At 37.9% G+C, this 23,418-nt stretch overlaps 1 long non-coding RNA gene and 1 pseudogene across 11 annotated transcripts in view; both read left to right on the plus strand.

The window, feature by feature from the left end:
- Window positions 1-23,418, plus strand: part of LOC143646797 (uncharacterized) — a 120,456-nt gene that overhangs the window by 69,632 nt on the left and 27,406 nt on the right. For 3 of the 11 annotated variants that reach the window (XR_013157630.1, XR_013157629.1, XR_013157622.1), the window contains 3 exons: window positions 7,491-7,565; window positions 9,060-9,119; window positions 10,792-11,021. The exons of 5 other annotated variants lie outside the window; for them this stretch is intronic. This is a non-coding gene — a long non-coding RNA (uncharacterized LOC143646797). The remainder of the gene's footprint in view (window positions 1-7,490; window positions 7,566-9,059; window positions 9,120-10,791; window positions 11,022-23,418) is intronic. 3 more of the 11 variants (XR_013157623.1, XR_013157627.1, XR_013157626.1) reach the window with 3 other exon arrangements.
- On the plus strand, window positions 7,611-8,647 carry LOC143646312 (golgin subfamily A member 7 pseudogene; annotated as a pseudogene).

The raw sequence follows: 23,418 nt of genomic DNA on the forward strand, positions 1-23,418 counted from the left end.
AAATGTCAAGAGTTTTGAGTGTTCTCAAAACTTGACATTTCATTTTTAAAATAATGTCTTCCTTTGAACAGGTTTAAAAATTTTGTCAAAGTTCAAATTTCACCTTTTTCTTAAGGTTCCTTCTTATTCTGTCATATCTAAGAAATACTGGTCTATTCCAAAGACATAAAAATGTCTTCTAAATTTTTATAGATTTATCTTTAACACAGTGGTCTGTCATTTACCCACTTGGAATTTTTATGTATGGTCTGAATTAATGGTTATGTTTTAATTTATCTATATGTATACCTAGTTAATTTGCAGAAGTTATTGCAAAGTCTTTTCTGGCTCCATTGAATTATTTTTGTAAAAAATTAAAATATTTGAGTCTATTTGTGGAATTTTTATTCTGCACCACAAATCCTTATACCAGTGTTGCGTAGTCTTTGGTATTGGAGCTTTGTAAAAAGTCTTGAAATTAGATACAGTAAATCTTCTAACTATGTTGCTTTTTAGAAAGTGATGTGCTATTCTAAGGTCATTTAAATTTCTGAGTAGATTTCTCAGTAAGCTTGCAAATTTCTCCAAAATCTCCACTGATTTTAAATGGAATTGAATTGAATCTATAAAAATGACATTGCAAAAATAATGTCTTTTAATCCATCAAGTTAGTTTATCTTTACATTTATTTATATTTTTAATTTTCTCTGAAGTGTTTTCTAGTTTCCATATACAGATTTTGAATATATTTTTAAAGTTAATTTCCAATATTAAGAAGCATTGGGATGGGGGTGTGTGGCCAAGGTGGCAGCTTAGCAATGTGTGCATTTTAGTTCATCCTCCAGAACAACTACTAAATAACCAGAAACAGTACAGAACAGCTCCTGGAGCCACATCAGTGACTGGACACACAGTGTACCCCAGTCTGGACCAGCTGGACTGGCTGTGAGCCTCCCCAGAACCATGAGTTCCCCAAAGCATGGTGGCTGGCACCCCTCTACCACAGGCTGCTTCTCAGAGGTGAAAGGAAAGAGACTTTAACAGCAGCAGGGACTAAGTCCAACCAAACACCAATTGTGGCATTAATTAACAAATTCTGACTACTAAAAATAGGCCCCCAGCTCAGGTGAAACTGGCCAAAGTGAAGGTCACTCATTGAGCTAACAGAGAAAGAGGAAAGGGGAGGAAATGGAGGTTTCTGTAACTGTGTTTCTACAGAGGCTTGGCTGATTCTGGATTCAGTGGTGGGACTTCTCAGGCTGCAACTGACCCAGGCATAGGCAGAAATGGGCTGCTTTCAGGGCTTGTCTCCTGCCTATGTCTTCCCCAGAGGAGGGATGAAGCCCAACTCAGGTGGAATCCCTCCCTCAAGGAATTCAGACCCCAGGGTTTAACAATTTGAAGCCATTAAAACCAGCCTACAACCTCTCCTCTGTCTCCACCATGCCCCCAGCAAGGAGAGTTTTCCAAAGTTAAAGGTGCCACATCATCTTATGCTGGTGGGACCTGCAGGCAGACAAGCACCACATACTGGGCAGGATAAGAAAAACAGAGCCCAGACACTTCACAGGAAAGTCTTTTAAGCTGCTGGGTCTCACCCTCAGGGAAAACTAAAACAGATGAAGCCTTCCCCCTGATAGGAGGCCAGTTTAGTCTGGGAAGGGTGGGGATGGAGGGAAAGGCACCATACAAGCAGGGCAAGAAACAAGAAAACAAGAACCAAAAAATTATCCTCTGTTAAACAAAACCTAAGCTAGAGGTCCAGAAAAAGCTGAACTGAATGTCAAAGAATAGATAGACAACAAATTCATCCAGCAAGAAAACCCTACATAAGAGAAGTGAAAGTAATCTCCAGAACAAACTAATTAAGGTAATTAAATGTCCAGATGCCAGCAAAAAATAACAAATGACACCAGGAAAATTGAAGATATGGCCCAGCCAAAGGAACAAACCAGTTGTTCAAATGAGATACAAGAGCTGAAACAATTAATTCAGAATATACAAAGAGACATGGAAAACCTCATCAAAAGCCAAATCAATGAATTGAGGGAGGATATGAAGAAGGCAAGGAATGAACAAAAAGAAGAAATGGAAAGTCTGAAAACACAAATCACAGAACTTATGGGAATGAAAGGCATAGTAGAAGAGATGAAAAAAAAACAGTGGAAACCTACAGTAGTAGAATTCAAGAGACAGAGGATAGAATTACTGAACTGGAAGATGGAACATCTGAAATCTGACAAGAAACAGAAACTATAGGGAAAAAATGGAAAAATATGGGCAGGGACTCGGGGAATTGAATGATGATATGAAGTGCACAAATATACATTTTGTGGGTGTCCCAGAAAGAGAAGAGAAGGGAAAAGAAGGAGAAAAACTAATGGAGGAAATTATCACTGAAAATTTCCCAACTCTAAAATTACAAATCCAAGAAGTGCAGTGTACCCCAAAGAGAATAGATCCAAATAGACATTCTCCAAGATACTTACTAATCAGAATGTCAGAGGTCAAAGAGAAAGAGAGGATCTTGAAAGCAGCAAGAGAAAAGCAATCCATCACATACAAGGGAAACCCAGAAAGACTATGTGTAGATCTCTCAGCAGAAATCATGGAGACAAGAAGACAGTGGGATGATATATTTAAATTACTAAAGAAGCATTGGGCTAATGCCTGCCATGCAAAGAAAAAAGCATTGGGAATCAGAAAAAGGAAATCAAACCAATGCATCCTATCAGATTAGGGCTAGCCCTTAACATTCCTGTGCTGTTGTGGGATTCTGAAGTCCCACAGGAAGCCTGCCCACTTATAAAGAGAGCTTTTGATGGAGCCAATCTTGAACTTGATATGTTATGTAAAGAGCCCTATGAAAACAGCACACTAATAATGCAATTACTGAGAAACCACTTGACATTGTGGACATCAGAAACCCAGGGAGAAGACATGGAAGCAGGAGAAGTTGGGGAAATTAACTGACTTTCCAATTTTTGGTTGCCTCATTTAAATTTACACAGAAGACCATTTGTCTTCCATGGTGTCCCACAAATAGTTTTTCAGTTATAATTTACGACAGGTTTATGCTACTTCTATTTAAATTTCTGCATTTTCTATGTGAATTTTACATTTAATTTTAAGGTGCAGAGGCAATTAATATTTAAAGAGTTGTCTGATGTCATCTTGAAGTGGCCAACATGGGTGTGCAGAATTTTTTAAAAACTTAGAAACGCTTGGCATAGAACATTTTTTACATTGTGGCTTCACAGGACCAGTGTTAAAACTGTTTCCAAGCAAAGAGAAAACACCTATATTGTGATTTGTCCTGGCAGGGGATAAAAGGGATAATTAATTCCAGTCACAAGCATAGTTATTGTGTTAGTCAGTGTTCTCTAGAGAAACAGAACCAACAGGAGAGATCTGTAAATATGAGATTTCTAAGGGTGTCTCACACAACCATGGAATGGAAAAGTCCAAAATCCATAGGGCAGCATGTGGAGATGGCAGCTCTGACTAAGAGTCTGGATGAACTCCAAAGGAGAGGCTCACTCACTGAAGAAGCAGTGAAAGATTTTCTCTCCAACCTCAAAAGCCTTCAACTGATTAGATTATTTCACTGCAGGAGACATCTTAAGTTGATTGCCGATGTAATCAGCCACAGATCAAATCAACTAACTGAGGATTTAATCAAACAGTTTCAGTTAATTAGCCTGCCACAAATTATCTTTGCAGCAAAGGTTGGGCCAGTGCTTGCCTGACCAGACAACTGGACATAATCATTTGGCCAAGTTGACACCAGAACCTGACCATCACATTCCACCACTTGTCAACTCGCCAGCTATGCACATCAACTTGAAACATGCTTAATTTCTAATTAGAACACCATAAAAGATATATGTTTCACCTGACAATACTCAACTGCCCTGCATACAACTGGAAATGCACTACATCTCTCCAGAATAGGGTGCAAGTACTTAGGTAATATTCACTATTAAACTTCATATCCTATGACTTAAATACTATAACATGAACAATACCACTTATGTCATATGATAAGAGGAAAACAAGATATTTGCTTATGCACAAATACAAAATAAATCATAACAAAACAGGGATGAAACAATCTTACAATCACAGTCCTCATTTCTGTAAATGGTCACTTGGTCATAGTTCATATTTATCACTTCCTTCTTCTACTGTCCATTCCAAGTTCCATTACCATCAACAAATAATTCAGCCTGACATGGTTCTTTGCCAGGTGGGATGACCCACACCTTCATTCCTGAACTTTCTGGGCAATTGGGACTCCTTCCTGGATTGGATATTACATTTTTTCATTGACTTTAGTCACTGTGCCTTTTGGTACTAAGAAAGACCCTAGGGGATCTCCTGTATTCCAGATAAAAGCTCCTCTTTGCCTCCATTGTGTAGCTGCAGTCCTATTTTGCCTTGAAAGTCAGCAAAAATCACCCTAGACAGAATAGTAATCCCCTTTCGTACCAGTTTATGGCAAACCCAAAGCGGCCATGTGGCAGCTTTAACTTTCAGTTCAATGGAAATATCATGTGTCCTGGAAGGAGAAGTCTTCCTTTGGAACTAAAACCTGTAGACTTAATGTTTCAGGCACAGGAAGTAAAAATGTTCATAGTGGATCCCTAGGAGTGATAGTGAGGGGTGCCATCCCATTTCCCCTCTTGATTCTTGGATGTGTGAATCCTGATTATGGGAGAAACAGCACCATACAATGGATACCGATTCAGATCATATACAGCCTCCTGGAGAACATTGCTCTAGCCCTGCATTGTATGGCCACCTAATTGTCACTGGAATTGCGTCTCCAAAAGGTCATTCCACCATTTTATCAACCAAGTTGTCTCTGCATGATGGAGAACATGTAAAGACCAGAGAATTTCATAAGCATGTGCTCATTCCTGCACTTCATTGACTGTGAAGTGGGTTCCTTGGTCAGAAGCAATGCTGTGTGGAATACCATGATAGTGGATAAGATATTCTGTAAGTCCACAGATGGTAGTTTCTGTGGAAACATTACATGCATGGAATACAAAACCATATCCAGAGTATGTGTCTATTCCGTGATACAAGTGGTCCAATGTAATCAATCTCCCACCAAGTAGCAGGCTGATCCACCTTGAGTAATGATGCCATATCAGGGACTGAGTATGGGTCTCTGCTGCTGGCTGATTGGGCACTCAGCAATGGCTATAGCCAGGTCAACCTTGGTGAGTGGAAGCGCATGTTGCTGAATCCAGACATCACCTGCATCCCTACCACAATGCCTACTTTGTTCATGAACTCATTGGGCAATGGCAAAAGTGGCTCAGAAAAGAGGATGAGTTGGATCCACAGGATAGATAATCTTATCCACTTGAATATTAAAACCATCCTCTGCTAAAATCACCTTCTGGTAATCATTCAAATGGGACCCAAATATCTTCAAGTTCTTTGCACACTTGGAAAGGTCTCTCTTTCCCAGGCATCTTTGTCACCAATTTTGCCATCATGTTTCTTCCAAGTCCCTTACCATCCAACCTAACCATTAGCAGTAGCCCATGAGATAGTATAAAGCATACATCTGGTGAGTTCTCCTCCCAAGCAAAATGACCAGCCAGAAGGACTACTCAAAATTCTACCTACTAGAAAGATTTCCTCTCACTGCCATCCTTTAAGGGCATCCCAAAATGGGGTTGTATTGCTGCAGCTCTTCAGTTCTGGTATCTGCATATTGAGCAGAATCATCTGTAAACCAGGTCCAAGCTTTACCTTCCATAGTCAACTGATTGTAAGGAACTCCCCAAAAGGCCATGGCTCTGGTATGAGAAAGAGAAGGTAATGTAGCAGGCATGGGAGCCATGGGCATATAGGCCACTTCTTCATGTAACTTACTTGTCACTTCAGGATCTGTTTGAACCTTATCTCTAATATACCAGTTTTGTTCTATGATGAGGTGCTCCTGTGCACACAGAACTTTATGACTTGGTGGGTCAGACAAAACCCAGATCATGATAGGCAACTCAAATTTCATGGTGACTTTGTGGCCCATGGGTAAGCATTCAGTCTAGGCCCATTAGCAGGTGAAAATCCTTTTTTTCCAAAAGGAGAGTAGTTATCTGCAGTGGATGGTAAGGGGTTACTCAAAAATTATAAGGATCTGCATTGTGGTTCTTATATAGTGGTCACTAAGCAAAGATTCAGCATTCAATGCTGAACCATCAGTAAACCATGTCCAAGCTTTCTCCTCCATAGTCAACTGATTGTAAGGAACTCCCCAAAAGGCCATAGCTCTGCTCTGAGAAAGAGAAGGCAGTGTGATGGGGGTGGGGGCAGCACGTGGGCGTGTGGGCCAGATTCTCAGGATCCTGCCAACTTTATCAAGCCATATATCACCATCCTACATTTCAGGATCCCACTTTTTTCCAATTAAAGCAGTTACTTTAACAGCAGACACCATGTGAGGATGAGGTTTTAGTTTTACATTGTAAATCTTCTACTCACACAATGAGGCTTTGTGTCTGGTTTTCAGAGATCTCAAGTCTGTATCCACAGGAAATGAGATTATCTTTCAGAGCACACATGGAAACTTTCACATCATTCATATGGCACTGAAGTTTCAAATCTAAAGCCTTCAGCTCATCCTCGTCCCTCATCACTATATCCAATGTCTCAAACAACAACCAGCCAATATCATTATACCTCTTAATTCCACAAATCTCCATAAAGATGTCAAAAACATTTCACCCAGAGCCTTTCTTCATATAAGTGTACAATTAGCAGAGTCTAATGGTGATATTTTGAGTATCTCTTTTGCAAATTCACCCTATGGACTATAAGTGCCATCTTGATTATTGGATACAGAGGCATTAGTGCCTCTGAGTCTAGTCAGAGTATAAAAATCAATTGTAGAAACTAATTTTTAAGGCTATGTTTCTCAAGAGTCACTCCTGGTACTAAGCTGTTAGGATTCTCTAGAGAAACAAAACCAGCAGGAAAGATCTGTAAATATGAGATTTATAAAGGTTTCCCACACAAGAATGGAAAGGGAAGAGTCCAAAATTCATACAGTAGGCCTTGAAGCTGGCAGCTCTGGTGAAGGGTCTGGATGAATTATACAGGAGAGGCTTGGCAAAGCTGTGAAAGAGTCTCTCTCTCTTCCTTAAAAGCCTTGAACTATTTGTATTATTTCATTGTGGGAGACATACTTTAGTTGATCACAGATGTAACAAGTGACTGATGGCTTAATACACCAGCCATCAAGTTTATCAACAAGCCATGAAATATCTTTGACACAGTGGTCAGACCAGTGCTTGCCTGACCAGACAATTGGGCATAATCGTTTGGCCAAGTTGACATCAGAACTTAACCATCACACTTATCAAGGGTTCTTTAAGGTTTGGTATACTTTCAAGGCTGGGTTAGATAGATATACCATGGATACTACATATTCAGCCATGTCTATTTTTGCAATAAAAAACTCAGAGTGCTTACCTTTTATTACACTGCAGAAATGTTCCTTTAGACAATGTTCTGGCCCATTTCACTCTGGAGAAGGGCATAATCATTTCAGATTCCATGATTTGGTAAGTTACCTTATTATTTTTGCTACTCATTTTATTTGTGTTTAAATGTTGAGGCAACCCAAGGACAAATCTACAATTTATGATGCATAAAAATGAGTTGTTGTGGACAGGGAAGGTGACATGACAGCAGCTAGAGGGGCAGAGGAGGCTGTGCAGCTGGTCATGTCATCACCGTGAGGCTGCAACAGGCCCCGGAGTCTGGGAAGGTCTTCATTTAGTGTGACTACAGCAGTGGCACACTCTGCCAGTTCAGACCAAGTTCCCCACAGAGCTGGGGATGTACATTTGAAGGAACAGTATGAACATTAAATAGCCTCTATCAGAAGCAGGGAAGCTTGTGGGCCAGTCATACCTTTAAGGCTGTTTGGCTTGTTTAATGGAATACACCATCTTCTTATGCATGTAAGCTCTGAAGAAAGTCTCCAAATACATGCAAGAACAGAATGCAAAGATATATGCTCCTCAGGACCTCCTCCTGAAAGATCCCATTGAAAGAGGACTTTGAGTTATTGAAATAACCATTTATTAAGACAGAGGCATGAGCAGTGGAAGATAAACCATAGAATTAAAGATTCCACCTTAAGCTTGGACCCTCGTCTGTCCACTGGCTGATCACAAAGTTTCCCCTACCTCCTCTCCACAGCATCATTCCTTTGTATCTGCTCCTAGAGCCATGGTGCCATTTATTCCAAGGACTTACTTTCTAAAATTCCACACCTGGGGTGACCTCTAGTCACTTAGCATCCACTTTGTGTCCCAAAATTGTATAGGACTCTGTCATCATTTGATTATTTTCTGAGAAAATACAATGAAGCCTTTCACTTTTTTTACTTAAAGCCATTTAATAAAATATGCTGTCATCCCAATGCGAAGTTGATTTCTTAAGTGCCACCAGTACCACTGGGTTTCTTCATTCCTCTCAGTAACCTTTCCACATGGCTTTAGACTTCAAGAAGTTATATCTTCACCAGTGTTCAGTCTTATTCTCCCAAGTTAATAAAATAATTTTCTCTGGGATTTTGGTGAGGAATAGGCTGTGTCTGCTTTTGCTAATGCATCTCCCAGATTTCAAGGAATTATCAGTTTTGCCATGAGTCAGATGTTAAGAAGGTCAATTTTTTGTTTAGTTTCTCAAACAAGAGCTCATTAGAAAAATAATGTATAATGTTATTTGTTTCATTATAGCAGTTAATCTTAATTAAACCAGTATTTAATGCAATTTCTAGTTATTTTCCTTGGAGAACTTTGCATTATTGCATTGAATATTGGGAAGACACGTGTTTTGCTTGTTCATTACAAAAATAAATAAGCAGAATAAAGTGGAGGCTAAACCATGAAACACATTAATGTTTCCTGCTATGTTCCTGAATGTATAATAAGTAAGTTTAATAAACATTTATAGTTTTGCTATGAATATAACTTATGAGGAAAAATTCAATAGGAATAATACTGTTTATTGTTCATTTTTAACTATCCCTTCTGGCAAACCTTAAGAATCCTAGACTTTCTTCAACTACAGTATTCAGCACACAGAAATCTTATGGTTCAAGTAAAGTAAGTGATTTCCAAGTACAACTGCCAAGTCTAAGTCAATATTTCCAGTTCTTCTTTTGTCTGTTCATTTCTTAGTATCAGGGTTTCTTATGCCTTAATTCTTCTGTGGGGTTTTTGAACAATGTATTTAGGAGAGAATTAAGAAGTATATTAGAAGAAATAAACAGTTATAAGTTTTATTTTCAGAGATATTGTAGGTTCTAATATTGGATTTAGTTTTCAGATTTAATTTTTCTTATGGGTTTGTTAGATATTCAATAAATCCCATAAGTCTGTATAATATTTTAATTGTATAAAACACTTTTGTTACTTTACAGCCTATAATAGTGGGTCTGTCTGCCTTTTAAACCATTGCAATAACTGCTGATATATGAACACATTAGTGAAACTTTCCTTAAACATCAACAAAAAAATGTGTTGTTTGATATCCATTACTTCATGTATTTCAAGCACAATATAAAACAAACACTATTATTTAATTTTTTCCAGCTTTTTACTTCAGTTAATTTTTGATGCATGCCTAATATCCATATACTCTTAAAATAGTTAACATGGAAATAATTTAATGATTGCTGGCATTTTTAAATGTCTTATGAAATTTTCATGAACAAGCCAAACATAATTATCAAGAACACCTGTGAGAACGTGTGATGTAAGTGGAATAGAAGTTTTATGAATGGATTTTAAAAAATTATATACATTAAAGGATTCCATTACCAAATATCTTGTTAAATACTCTTGGTATGTGTTCATAATTTATGATTGTCTGTCATTTTATTTTTCTAGTGAAATTTGATATTTAAGTAATGTTGGCTTCATGAAATGAGTTTTGTAATGCCTCTCCTCTATTTTTCTTAAACAGTTTGTGTAGAATTTGTTATCTTTTTTTCTTACCACTTTGTCTTTTCTTGCCTGTCCTTTTGGTCTCCTGTCTTAGAATCTGTTGCCAAATGCAAGGTAATGAAGATTTTTGTTGTGTTTATTCAAGTAGATTTATGGTTTTAGTTCTCATAATTATGTTATTGGCCTATTTTGTTTAATTTTTTTATGTCAGAAGAGGTAACTTTCCATATTTTTCTTTTGGTGGATATCCAGTTTCCCCAGAGCTATTCATTGAGGAGATTATTTACTACCTATTGAATACAGTTTTAACCCATGTAAATACTGTGACAGTACATATATGGATATATTTCTGAATCTTATTTTTATTCAAACAAGCCATTTGTCTTTATTTATGCCAGTACCACACTGTTTTCATTATCTTAGATTTATAATAAGTTTTGAGACCAGGTAGCATGAGTCTTCCAATTTTGTTCCTCTTTTTCAAGAATATTTTGGCTATTCAAAATGACCTACAATTTCTTATAAATTTGAGCATCTGCTTTTCCATTTATTCAAATAGGTAGTGGGATTTTAATATGGATTGCATTGAATTTAGACATCACTTTGGAGAATATTGCCATTTTAATTATATTGTCTTTTAATCCATGATCACAGGTCATATTATTCACTTATATCCTATTTAATATTTACCAATAATCTTTTGTACAGTTCAGTATCTGTGGTAGTTTGGTTCAGGTGTCACCTTAACCAGGTGTAGGTGCTTAGTTCTGCTGCTGTGGACATTAGCCAGTGGCATGTGAACTTCATCTGTTTCTGATTACATCTGCAGTCAACTAGGAGGCATTCCTGCCGCAGTGAATGATGTTTGATTTCATTGGCTGGAAGCTTAAATGAGAGAGCTTGATGTAGCACAGCCCAAGGAGCTCAGCATACCTCATCTCAGCTCTCACAGCTCAGCCCAGACCTTTGGGGATGCAGAAAGGAATCACCCCAGGGAAAGTTGTTGGAACCCAGAGGCCTGGAGAGAAGACCAGCAGAGATCACCCTGTGCCTTCCCATGTAACAAAGAACCTCAGTTGAAAGTTAGCTCCTTTCTTCTGAAGAATTATGTGTTTTAATGAAACAAACCCCCTTTTATTAAAAGCCAATCCATCTCTGGTGTGTTGCATTTTAGCAGCTTTGGCACACTAAAATAGTATCCAAACCATTCATGTTATTGGTTACATTTATTCCTAAGAATTTTAATCTTTTCCAAGGTATTGTAAGTGGAATTATTTCCTTAATTTAATTTTTAGTTTCTTCATTGATGGTTTAGAAATGCAACTGATATTTGTATATGGGTCTTACATTCTGTAACATTTCTTATGGCTTGTTTGCATGTGTGGATTTCTTAGTATATTCTATATTGTGATCATGTCTTGTATGCAGAGACATATTTTTATTTCTTTCTTACCTAATTTGGATGTATTTTCTGTCTTTTTCTAATGTCTTTGGTTACCTCTTCCATTACAATGCTGAATAATAGTAGTGAGAACAGATATCCCATATTGTTTCTGATTTTATGAAGTATGTTAGCTGTGAGTTTTTCATAGATTCCTTTAGTCAGACTGTATAATTCCCCTATTTCCTAGCTTGTTGAGATATTTCTCTTTTTAATCATGAAATGGTTTTGATTTTGACAGATGATTTACTTCAAAACTGAGATGATCATGTGGATTCTTTCCCTAAATTTAATTAATGTACTATATTAATTACACTGATTGATTTTCAAGTTTCAACTACCCTTTCATCCCTATGATAAATCTGACTTGGTAATAGTATATAATTTTTTAATACAATGTTTGATTTGGATTTCTAGTACTTTGTTGAGGGTTTTTGTAATTATATCAGAAGAGATATTGGTCTCTATTTTCTTGTTATGTCTTTTGCTTGCTATGACAGTAAAACTGAACTTATAAAATGGATAGGGAGGTTACCTCTTATTTTATCTTTGAGGAAGTTTGATGCTAATTCTTCTTGAAATTATTTAATAGAATCAACAGTGAATTTACCTGGGATTTATTTATCAAAACTTTTCCTTTCTTTTTCAAATTTAGTCACTGTACTTAATACAAATACATTCACATTTTCAATTTCTTAATAATTTGAGTAATATTCTGTATGTTTCTGGGAATTGGTCCATTTAATTTTGGTTATCTAATTTGTTGACCTGCAGTTACATATGGTATTCTCTTAAAATTACTTCTGTGTGTCAATGGCAATGTCCCCACTTTTGTTGCTGATTTTAGTGACTTGAGTTTTCATTCTTTTTCTCTTCCCATTCTACCAAAAATATTTGTCAATTTTGTCAAGTAACAGAATTGTTTTTGTTGATTCTGCTTTCCTTTTATTTTCTGTTTTGCTTATCTTTCCTCTATTTTTTTTCTTTATGTTTGATTTTAATTGTGTACATACTTTCTCTTGTTTCTTATAGTATATTAGAATATGCATTTCAAAATTTCTTGTTTTTCGGAGACAGGGAAGATGGCGGCTTAGTAAGACGCACAGATCTTAGTTCCTTCTCCAGAACAGCTACTAGGGGAGTAGAAACGATACAGAACAGCTCCCAGAGCCTTGACAGAGATAAAAAAGACAGCATACCCCATCCTGGAACGGCTGACTGGCTGAGAGAACCCGCTCCAGTGAGATCGCTGAGGGGCGCGGGGTTCCCTGGGCGGGGCGGTAAAAGAGGCCGGAGTCCATCCCTTCCTCCTTCCCAGGCCAGCTGGCAGAATTGGGCAGGTGGTCCCCTCAAGCCGCGGTGGCTGGCGTCCCCACCATGCACGGCCCCCCAGACCAACTGAGAGAATTGGATCGGAAATCCCCAGGCCACGGAGAACGGTGACCGGGGGGGTCCCTTCCAAACACGTGACTCCCCAGTCTGGCTGGGAGCAGTGCACTCTCCTGGGGCCATGGCAGCTGGCGCCCTCCCACCATGATTGGCGCCCCGGGCCGAATAGGAAATTCGGAGGGGCACTCTCACGGGCTGCGGCGGCCGGCGACCCTCCCCGCGTTTGGACCCCTGGGCCGGCTGGCACTCTTCCAAGCCGCTTCGGCTGGTGAACTCCCCCTATGGCGAGAGTTTTCCAAAGTTAAAGGACCCACAGCACCTTTTACTGGTGGGACCTGCAGACAAACGTGTGCCACGAGAGCCACCTACTGGGCAGGATAAGAAAAACAGAAACTAGAGATTTCACAGAAAAATCTTTCAACCTGTTGGGTCCAACACCAAGGGAAAGCTGACTAAATGCCCAGATGCCAGCAGAAGATAATGGATCATGCTCAAAAAATTGAAAATATGGCCCAGTCAAAGGAACAAACCAGTAGTTCAAATGGGATACAGGAGCTGAGACAACTAATGCTGAATATATGAACAGAAATGGAAAACCTATTCAAAAACAAAATCGATAAATTGAGGGGGGACATGAAGAAGACATGGGCTGAACAAAAAGAAGAAATAGAAAAACTGAAAAAACAAATCACAGAACTTATGGAAGTGAAAGATAAAGTAGAAAAGATGGAAAAAACAATGGATACCTACAATGATAGATTTAAAGAGACAGAAGATAGAATTAGTGATTTGGAGGATGGCACACCTGAACTCCAAAAGGAAACAGAAACTATCGGGAAAAGAATGGAAAAATTTGAACAGGGTATCAGGGAACTCAAGGACAATATGAACCGCACAAATATATATTTTGTGGGTGTCCCAGAAGGAGAAGAGAAGGGAAAAGGAGGAGAAAAAATAATGGAAGAAATTATCACTGAAAATTTCCCAACTCTTATGAAAAACCTAAAATTACAGATCCAAGAAGTGCAGCGCACCCCAAACAGATTAGACCCAAATAGGCATTCTCCAAGACACTTACTAGTTAGAATGTCAGAGGTCAAAGAGAAAGAGAGGATCTTGAAAGCAGCAAGAGAAAAACAATCCATCACATACAAGGGAAACCCAATAAGACTATGTGTAGATTTCTCAGCAGAAACCATGGAAGCTAGAAGACAGTGGGACGATATATTTAAATTACTAAAAGAGAAAAACTGCCAACCAAGACTCCTATATCCAGCAAAATTGTCCTTCAAAAATGAGGGAGAAATTAAAACATTCTCAGACAAAAAGTCACTGAGAGAATTTGTGACCAAGAGACCAGCTCTGCAAGAAATACTAACGGGAGCACTAGAGTCAGATACGAAAAGACAGAAGAGAGAGGTATGGAGAAGAGTGTAGAAAGAAGGAAAATCAGATATGATATATATAATACAAAAGGCAAAATGTTAGAGAAAATATTATCTAAAAAGTAATAACACTAAATGTTAATGGACTGAATTCCCCAATCAAAAGACATAGACTGGCAGAATGGATTAAAAAATAGGATCCTTCCATATGCTGTCTACAGGAAACACATCTTAGACCCAAAGATAAACATAGGTTGAAAGTGAAAGGTTGAGAAAAGATATTTCATGCAAGTAACAACCAGAAAAGAGCAGGAGTGGCTATACTAATATCCAACAAATTAGACTTCAAATGTAAAACAGTTAAAAGAGACAAAGAAGGACACTATATACTAATAAAAGGAATAATTAAACAGGAAGACATAACAATCATAAATATTTATGCACTGAACCAGAATGCCCCAAAATACGTGAGGAATACACTGCAAACACTGAAAAGGGAAATAGACACAAACACCATAATATTGGAGACTTCAATTCAACACTTTCATCAATGGACAGAACATCTAGACAGAGGATCAATAAAGAAATAGAGAATCTGAATATTACTATAAATGAGTTAGACTTAACAGACATTTATAGGTCATTACATCCCACAACAGCAGGATACACCTTTTTCTCAAGTGCTCATGGATCATTCTCAAAGATAGACCATATGCTGGGTCACAAAGCAAGTCTTACAAATTTAAAAAGATTGAAATCATACACAACACTTTTTCTGATCATAAAGGAATGAAGTTGGAAATCAATAATAGGTGGAGTGCCAGAAAAATCACAAATATGTGGAGGCTCAACAACACACTCTTAAACAATGAGTGGGTCAAAGAAGAAATTGCAAGAGAAATTAGTAAATACCTCGAGGCAAATGAAAATGAAAACACAACATATCAAAACTAATGGGACGCAGCAAAGGCATTGCTAAGAGGGAAATTTATTGCCCTAAAAGCCTATATCAGAAAAGAAGAAAAGGCAAAAATTCAGGAATTAACTGTCCACTTGGAAGAACTGGAGAAAGAACAGTAAACTAACCCCAAAGCAAGCAAAAGGAAAGAAATAACAAAGATCAGAGCAGAAATAAATGAAATTGAAAACATGAAAACAATAGAGAAAATCAATAAGACCAGAAGTTGGTTCTATGAGAAAATCAATAAGATTGATGGGCCCTTAGCAAGATAGACAAAAAGAAGAAGAGAGAGGATGCAAATAAATAAGATCAGAAATGGAAGAGGAGACACAACTACTGACCTCACAGAAATAAAGGAGGTAATAACAGGATACTATGAACAACTTTACGCTAATAAATACAACAATTTAGAGGAAATGGACGGGTTCCTGGAAAGACATGAACAACCAACTTTGACTCAAGAAGACAGAGATGACCTCAACAAACCAATCACAAGTAAAGAAAGTGAATTAGTCATTCAAAAGCTTCCTAAAAAGAAAAGTCCAGGACCAGAGGGCTTCACATGTGAATTCTATCAAACATTCCAGAAAGAATTAGTACCAACTCTCCTCAAACTCTTCAAAAAAATCGAAGCGGAGGGAAAACTACCTAATTCATTCTATGAAGCCAACATCACCCTCATACCAAAACCAGGCAAAGATATTACAAAAAAAGAAAACTACAGACAAATCTCTCTAATGAACATAGATGCAAAAATCCTCAATAAAATTCTGGCAAATCGTATCCAACAACACATTAAAAGAATTATTCATCATGACTAAGTAGGATTCATCCCAGGTATGCAAGGATGGTTCAACATAAGAAAATCAATTAATGTAATACATCATATCCACAAATCAAAGCAGAAAAATCACATGATCATCTCAATTGATGCAGAGAAGGTATTTGACAAAATTCAACATCCTTTCCTGTTGAAAACACTTCAAAGGATAGGAATACAAGGGAACGTCCTTAAAATGATAGAGGGAATATATGAAAAACCCACAGCTAATGTCATCCTCAATGGGGAAAAATTGAAAACTTTCCCCCTAAGATCAGGAACAAGACAAGGATGCCCACTATCACCACTATTACTCAACATTGTGTTGGAGGTTCTAGCCAGAGCAATTAGACAAGAAAAAGAAATACAAGGCATCAAAATTGGAAAGGAAGAAGTAAAACTATCACTGTTTGCAGACGATATGATACTATACGTCGAAAACCCGGAAAAATCCACAACAAAACTACTAGAGCTAATAAATGAGTACAGCAAAGTAGCAGGTTACAAGATCAACATTCAAAAATCTGTAGCATTTCTATACACTAGCAATGAACAAGCTGAGGGGGAAATCAAGAAACGAATCCCATTTACAATTGCAACTAAAAGAATAAAATACCTAGGAATAAATTTCACTAAAGAGACAAAAAAACCTATACAAAGAAAACTGCAAAAAACTGTTAAAAGAAATCACAGAAGACCTAAATAGATGGAAGGGCATACCGTGTTCATGGATTGGAAGACTAAATATAGTTAAGATGTCAATCCTACCTAAATTGATTTACAGATTCAATGCAATACCAATCAAAATCCCAACAACTTATTTTTCAGAAATAGAAAAACCAATAAGCAAATTTATCTGGAAGGGCAGGGTGCCCCGAATTGCTAAAAACATCTTGAGGGAAAAAAACGAAGCTGGAGGTCTCGCACTGCCTGACTTTAAGGCATATTATGAAGCCACAGTGGTCAAAACAGCATGGTATTGGCATAAAGATAGATATATCAACCAATGAAATCGAATAGAGTGCTCAGATATAGACCCTCTCATCTATGGACATTTGATCTTTGATAAGGCAGTCAAGCCAACTCACCTGGGACAGAACAGTCTCTTCAATAAATGGTGCCTAGAGAACTGGATATCCATATGCAAAAGAATGAAAGAAGACCCATCTCTCACACCCTATACAAAAGTTAACTCAAAATGGATCAAAGATCTAAACATTATGTCTAAGACCATAGAACAGTTAGAGGGAAATGTTGGGAGATATCTTATGAATCTTACAATTGGAGGCGGTTTTATGGACCTTAAACCTAAAGCAAGAGCACTGAAGAAGGAAATAAATAAATGGGAACTCCTCAAAATTAAACACTTTTGTGCATCAAAGAACTTCATCAAGAAAGTAGAAAGACAGCCTACACAATGGGAGACAATATTTGGAAATGACATATCAGATAAAGGTCTAGTATCCAGAATTTATAAAGAGATTGTTCAACTCAACAACAACAAAAAGACAGCCAACCCAATTACAAAATGGGAAAAAGACTTGAACAGACACTTATCAGAAGAGGAAATACAAATGGCCAAAAGGCACATGAAGAGATGCTCAATATCCCTGGCCATTAGAGAAATGCAAGTTAAAACCACAATGAGATATCATGTCACACCCACCAGAATGGCCATTATCAACAAAACAGAAAATGACAAGTGCTGTAGAGGATGCAGAGAAAGAGGCACACTCATCCACTGTTGGTGGGAATGTCAAATGGTGCAACCACTGTGGAAGGCAGTTTGGCGGTTCCTCAAAAAGCTGAATACAGAATTGCCATACAACCCAGCAATACCATTGCTGGGTATCTACTCAGAGGACTTAAGGGCAAAGACACAAACGGACATTTGCACACCAATGTTTATAGCAGCATTATTTACAATTGCAAAGAGATGGAAGCAGCCAAAATGTCCATCAACAGACGAGTGGCTAAACAAACTGTGGTATATACATATGATGGAATATTATGCAGCTTTAAGACAGGATAAACTTATGAAGCATGTGATAACATGGATGGACCTAGAGAACATTATGCTGAGTGAGTCTAGCCAAAAACTAAAGGACAAATACTGTATGGTCCCACAGATGTGAACCGACATTCGAGAATAAACTTGGAATATGTCATTGGTAACAGAGTCCAGCAGGAGTTAGAAACAAGGTAAGATAATGGGTAATTGGAGCTGAAGGGATACAGACTGTGCTGCTGGACTAGATACAAAAACTCAAAAATGGACAGCACAATAATACCTAATTGTAAAGTAATCATGTTAAAACACTGAATGAAACTGCATCTGGGCTATAGTTTTTTTTTTACTTTTTTTACTTTTATTTTTTTCTCTCTATATTAACATTCTATATCTTTTTCTGTTGTGTTGCTAGTTCTTCTAAACCGATGCAAATGTACTAAGAAACGATGATCATGCATCTATGTGATGATGTTAAGAATTACTGATTGCATATGTAGAATGGTATGATTTCTAAATGTTGGGTTAATTTCTTTTTTTCCGTTAATTAATAAAAAAAAATTTCTTGTTTTTCAATGAATTTATTTGAAGGTATAAAATTTCCTCTGAGACCTTCTTTTCTGCATCATATCTTACTGATATGTGGCTTTTCTTTTTAGATTTTCTAAAATATTTTCTCATAGTTCTTTGTTCTCTTCTTTCATTGATTGTAAAGGGTCTTTGTTTAATTTCCACATATTTGTGAATTTTTCAGTTTTTATTTTCTTATTGGTTTCTAATTTCATTCCATTGGGTGGAAATATGTTTTGTATGATATCAGTTTGTTTAAATGCATTGTGCTTTGTTTTGTGGCCTAATGTATGGTCTATTTTGCGGATCATCCCACATGTAATTGAGCACAGGCCTTATTCTTCTCCTTTGGTGCAGAGTGCTCTTCATAGTTTGTGAGTACTGTGTAGTTTATAACTTTGTTCAAGTTCTCTCTTTTCTCACTAATCACTTTCTACTTGCTCTATATATTAATGAGAGTGGAATACTAGTGCCTTCATGTATAATCATAGAACTGTCTATTTCTACCTTTAATGTTACCAGTTTTTGATTTATGTATCCTGGTGCTCTGTTGTCATGTTCACCTAATTTTATAATTGTTACATCTTATTGATGAATTCATGTTTTATTGTAATGTTGTCCTACTTATGCCATAACTTTTTTGTCTTAAATTCTAATTTGTAAGATATTGTAGACAATCCATGTCTTTTTCTGTTGCCATTTGGATTTTATGATTTCTAAATCATGTAAGAATAAAAAAGAGTTACAACTACAAAGTACAACACTTATACTTGCATATTTACTGGTGTTTTGACTTTTCTGTATGGCTTTCATTTCAGTTCAAGTTTCCCTTTTAGCATTCCTTCTGATTGCTAACAATAACTAATACCAGTTTTTGTTTCTCTGAGAATGTGTTAATTTGTCCTTCATGCTTGTAGGAGAATTTAGCAAGATGTAATTCTTGGCTGACATTTTCTTTCACATCACTTTAAATATGTCATCCCTTGGAGGCTAGTGCCTTCTAGCCTCCAAGGTTTCAAGCCACTACACTGCAGCCTCTCTACCTGAAAAATATATATTATATCCAAATTCAAACTACATTTACTCCACCAAAACATTCAAAAATCATGAGTCATATCTGTGTAAAATGCAAAATAGAAAGTCTCCTCAAAATTAATTATGGGTGTAGTCTGCCCTGGGGCACAATTGCCCTCCATCTGTGAACATGTGAAATCAAGAGAATGAGTTACCTACTTCCAATAAACAATGAAAAATTCCCATTTCTTCAGGGAGAAATTGGAAAGTAACTAGGGGTCACAGATCCCAAACAATTACAAAACCCTGCAGGGAATACTCCATTAGATTTCAAGGTCTGAGAATCATCTATGGCATAATGTTTCATTCTTCTGGCCTGATGGAGTGGCACCTCCATCCTTTTTAAGTGCTTGTGCAACCCCACTCATTGTCATGATCTCCCCAAGGGCTGGGGTGAAGACTCCTTCTTCTGAAAATACTGGGGATGAAGCCAGGCTCTCCACAATCCCCAGAGTATATGTTTCAGCCCCTATGAAGTTTGGGGAAGCAGCACTATTCCTGAATGAAAGAATAGAAAGCCCACCCTCTCCAAGCATGGTGGTGGGTAACCCATCCTTTCCACATGCATGGGTGGGCCTGCTCTCTTACCCCTAGAAGATGTCTGTGGTCCAGACTTCAGCTTCCATTGTTCTGCCATTGAAGTGAATTTTCCTTCAGTTTGTCCCTTTTCTGTCTCTTCTAGTCCAGAATGGCAGTGGTTCCATTCATGCAGATCACACAAAAAACTTGCCAGGTTTTTCATGGAGTACACACAGGTCCAAACCATCATACAAAGGAACTTTACTGCACGACTGCATCATCAATCCTGGCTTTCACTGAAATGGCAGGCTGGGTCCATGTTCAGTTAAACTCTCAAATAGAGCACTATTCTTTGGGGACTCACTTTCAGGGAGCTCAGAATTTTTAAAACCATCAATTTCAGGCTTCTTTTTGTTCAGAAGCCTAACCCATTCCTCTTGCATTTTACCATAAACTGCAAGGAGAAAATCAGGTTACATGTTCCACATTTCATATGGAACTCTCCTTAGCTAAATATTTGAGTTCATCACTCACAAACTCAATTTTGCCAAATTATCTCCACTTTAAAACAGGGATTATCTTTCCTACAGTTTCCAATAACAAATTCATATTTTCTTCTAAGGCCTCATCAGAAATACCTTTAAGATCAATATTTATTACTGATCTGTCTACTGAACAGTCTTTTCAGTGCAATCCAGGCCTTTCCTAAGAAGCATCTTACAGTTCTCCCAGCCTCTTCCCATTATTCAATTCCAAAGCCATTTCCACATTTTTAACACAGCATCACCCTGCAGTCTGTAACAAAATCTGTTTTAGATTCTTAGGCTACTCCAATCAAATACCTTGAAATGTGTTGAATTAAATAATGGGAATATATTAGCTTGGAGTTTGAGGCTCTGAAAATGCCCCTATCATGGACATCATCAAGGTGATGCTTTCTAATTGAAGACTGCCTGCTGGTATCTTTAAATGAAGCATGGTGGCTTAAAACCATATGTGTCCTAGAAAAAACTTATTCTTAAATTTATCATTCCTGTGTGTGTAAGTAGAAACTTTTGATGAGACTACTGCATTAAGTTGTGACCTACCTCATTCATGAAGGGCTTTAATCCTATTTTTGGAGTCCTTTATAAATGACATGAATACAAAGAAAGAAAGCCACAGGAAGAAAGAAGCTGAACCAGAACTCAGAACAGAAAGAAGTGGCCAGAAAATGCTTCTGTTTGCTTTGCCATATGACAGAGGAGTCAGAGGTTAAAAGCACACAGTTTTGGCATAGGTAGCATCACCTCGATTATGCAATTTTAGGTATTTTCACAGCTTCAGAACTATAAGCTAATAAATCCCCATTGTTTCCACCAATCAATTTCATGGTATTTTCTTGGGACAGCCTAGAAATTGGAAACAATCCCTATTCCTTACTTTTATCACAGCAGTTGGTACCTCTATTCTAGCTTCTGACCCTATAACACAGCTTATTCTAATAATTTCATATTGGTGATGTCAGGCAATGCTTGTCTTTTTGTGTCTCCTTTCACACATTATGATGTCCTCAAGGTTTATCCATGTTGTTACATGAATCAGAACTTCATTCTTTTTTATAGGTGAATAGTGTTACTTTGTGCATATGTACCATATTTGTATGCATTCATGTGTTGATAGATACTTAAATTGTTCCCATATTTTGGCAATTGTGAAAAATACAGCTATGGACATCAGTGTACAAACATCTGTGTAAGTTCCTGCTTTCAATATTTTGGGTTATATACCTAGAAGTGGGATTGCTGGGTGATATGGTAATTCTATACTTAACTGTCCAAACAACTGCTAAATTTTTTACCAAAGTAACTACATCAATTCACATTCACAAAAATGAACCTATATTCCTATTTCTACAAATCTTCTCCAAAATTATTTACCATTTTTTAAAATAGTAGCCACTTGAGCGTGTGGAAAATGGTAATTCATTTTTTTATTTGCATTTCCCTAAGGACTAGTGATGATGAGTATCTTTTCATGTACTTTTCCCCCTTATATTTCTCCTTTGGAGAATTTCTGCTTGCATCAGCTAATGATTGAGACCTGCTAGCTATGGGAAAACAATGCCAACAATATGAAGCTGAATTTGCTCTGTCTCTTCCTTATGTGAATAAAACATCTTTCCATCAGAGCCTATGTGAGTTGTTCTTTTGCTGGCCACCATCACACTTGTATTAGAGAGGGTTGACATTTCTGTAGGTGTCTCTCCTGCTGACTATTAAACATCTAGAAGAAAACACAGGAAATATCTTAGACCTTGTGAATATCTTAGATCTCAATTGATTCTGTCTCTGGGGCCTCTTGGTTGTGGGGTTTACAGAGGAGATGAGACTCAAGTGACATCCAAGGACCAAGGATCCTTGTCTGTACCCCAACCCTTCCTGCTCCCTCACAAGACCCAACTCTCCTTAGCACTTCCCACCTAAGCTGATCCCAGCCCTACATACCTGGGATTCAGTACTGACAGGTTTCACCAGCCCACTCTGACCTCAAGCTCTGGGCTCCACTCTGGATACCTCCACTTCTGGGGTGAGTGGGGCCACGCTGCCTACCCCTCTCCCTGTAGGGTCTGTTCCTCACCTGGAGCATTGGAGGGTCAGTGGGAAGGGATTTTGCCACAAAATGGGCAGCAGATAGGACTACCACCAGCAGAAGCAGTAGCAGCAGCATCTGCAGACTCCACCAAAACAGCCTTTCCCTGCTTTGCTCCATACCAACTTCCCATGGGCCATGGACACAGAGACAGCATACCACCTGACTGGGCCCTGATCCCACCCCTTAACTGAGTGGAATTAAACCTCTAGCCACTCCCTTATCTTTGCCCAAACTCAAACACTGATTCTCTGATCCTGCCTGAGATTACATTCTAATCCCTTCCATGATCCCATCCTGATTTGAAAGCATCCACACTTGGCCTCTGGCCATGTCTCTGAACCTTTCTGAGCCCAACCCCTAGCCCATCTTTTCTGGGTTTCTGGGCAGTCAGGAGCCTAATCCCTAAACTCCAGCCCTGACCCTGCAAGTGAATAGGCCCTGAATCCACCCCAGCATAGTCCAAAAGTCTGTTTCTTTTTTTCTCTTCTTCTTCTAGAAGCCTTATGATGCTAGTTATTATATTTAGATGTACCCTGTTTATTGTTTTCTTCTGATTAAACTTTTTGTGCCAGGTCTAAGACAAATCCATCCAGTTGGAGACTGGTTGCTCTACCTTCCTGTGTGCTGGAAGATATTGCAGGTATCACATCCTCCT

The sequence above is a fragment of the Tamandua tetradactyla genome, chromosome 9 (assembly GCF_023851605.1).
Source record: "Tamandua tetradactyla isolate mTamTet1 chromosome 9, mTamTet1.pri, whole genome shotgun sequence".
Classification (NCBI taxonomy): Eukaryota; Metazoa; Chordata; class Mammalia; order Pilosa; family Myrmecophagidae; genus Tamandua; species Tamandua tetradactyla.